Raw genomic sequence first — 2,066 nt, 5'->3', positions numbered from 1 at the left:
GTGCTCCATCTGAATCCATTCTCTGCCTCCCGTGGCTCCATCAAGAAAAGCTCAGTAGGTGTCGACTGCCCGCTGCAGCTACTGAGCCTCCGCGATTTTGCTAGTGACAAAGCAGGAAGCCCGGTGTACCAGCTGTATTTCCGCTGCCACCATTGTGCCCACTACACAGCCTGTGCCAATGCCAGACTAGTTGGCATGTCTACAAGGACTCTCGTGTTTGCCCCGTCGGTGAAAACCAGATGGCATCCAGTGAGGGCTACGTGCTATTCTACCAGCTGATGCAGGAGCCACCCGAGTGCCTGTGACACTCCCTTTAAGCGCCAGCACCTGTGAATCCCGTGACTCCATTCATCCCCAGACTCCCCACTTACCTTAGAGACGCCTGTTTTTTTTTTTTTTTTCATCGGGGAGGAGGGGAGGGGTGGTTGTAGCTCCTGTTATTTTACTTTATTTTTATTAAGACAGACCATGGGGGCTTCCTCATCTCCCAGTTCCATGTGCAGAATTCACCAGGCCCCTGCTCATGTGTAGTCGGCAGTCCCTCTGCAGTGTCACTTTTTGTGCATACATTTATTAATAAAAAAAAAAGAGTGAAAGAAAAGATAATGTGGTGCAACACATGGAAGAAGCACACCAGTATCAGTGACCAAAGGGTTGTAAATCATATAATCTAAAGCAGGAGGAAATAGTATCAGAGCCTACATGATGAGATTCCGTTTTGCAGATGTCTGTGGATGACCGTGGAAGCCCAAGATACATTTGTGGGATCTCCATAGGCAAAAAAAAGCCCCTGGTAATTTCCTTCTATCCGGAATAGAGGGATGGGGAGGAACTGGTTACCTGAGTACATTGGAGAGAGAGCTATAGGAGATCCAAATGATAAACCTGACTTGAATGGTTAAAACCTTGTGCGCTGATTCCCCCACTGATGCCTATTGGTCTTGATCTTGTTTTCAACGTTTTCTGTGTGTGTGCTTAATTTTTCAGTTTTCCTATTAGGGTTTATCTCTGACATATTTTGTCATTATGGTAACCCTACTGAAGTTCTATTGTATATATTTTTTTCTGTTTTTCAGTATATAAAACCTAGGATTGATGAACTTATAGAGACAGTAAGTAAAATAAGGGCTCCTGGGGGGGGCGGTGTACAGAGGTGGAGGGGATTAAGGGGAGCTGATGTCAAGGAGTTCAAGAAGAAAGAGAATGCTCTGAAACTGATTGTGGCAGCAATTGTAGCATACTGCTTGATGTGCTCGAACTATAGAGAAATATGATATCTGTATTAGCTCCCAAAAAAATGATTTTGAAAAAGAGAAAAGAACATTTTAACCCTTTGCTGATATGAATGGTTTCAAAAGGTACAGCTACTTTTCAAGACAGTTTTGCAGTTCCAAATACAGTCCTCACAAAACATAGTTGTACCATAAGATACAATAACCATCATCTTTAGTATTTACACAAATGACTTAAAACGCATATATATCCCAAACCCTGAGCACAAATGTTTTGGTAGTTTTACTAATAATTGTTAAAAAGTAAATGTGAACTAAGACACTTCAATTTGGATGCATAAAATGTTAAACATCCCTGCAACACAGAGAAATGGGGGATAAAGGACATGAAAACCTAAAAAACTTACAGAGGAAACTTGCGTGCATTTTGAAAAGTGAATCTGAAAAGATTATAAACTGTATGGTTACAACTATATGACACTGTGAGAAAGGCAAAATTTAAAGACAATGAAAAGATTAGTGGTTGATTGACACTTTGGGAGTGAAAGGGCAGATATGAAGCACTGAAGCAACAGAAATATTGAGGATGGTGAAACTATTTTTTATGTAACATAGATGATGGGGCATGAAATAATGCATTTCTAAATATGCATAGAACTGTACAACACAAAGACTACACTTGGACTGAACCATATTATTATTGCTGTTGATGATGATGACATTGCTTGATGCCATTGAGTCTGTGAGACAGTTAAGGTTTATTGTGCCAACCTGGCTGATAAACACATGTGGGATTAATTGAAGGGCAGAGAGATAAATGGCTCAGTGAACCTC

General features: G+C 41.0%; 1 pseudogene; it reads left to right on the top strand.

Moving 5' to 3' along the window:
- The window catches only part of LOC101657664, a 5,872-nt pseudogene that overhangs the window by 1,353 nt on the left and 2,453 nt on the right, over positions 1–2,066 (top strand).

The sequence above is a fragment of the Echinops telfairi genome, unplaced genomic scaffold (genome assembly GCF_000313985.2).
Source record: "Echinops telfairi isolate 266 unplaced genomic scaffold, ASM31398v2 ScPeMD7_7469;HRSCAF=8507_1, whole genome shotgun sequence".
NCBI classification, from domain to species: Eukaryota; Metazoa; Chordata; class Mammalia; order Afrosoricida; family Tenrecidae; genus Echinops; species Echinops telfairi.
The sequence above is the reverse complement of the archived record's forward strand: the minus strand, read 5'-3'. Positions and strand labels throughout refer to the sequence as shown.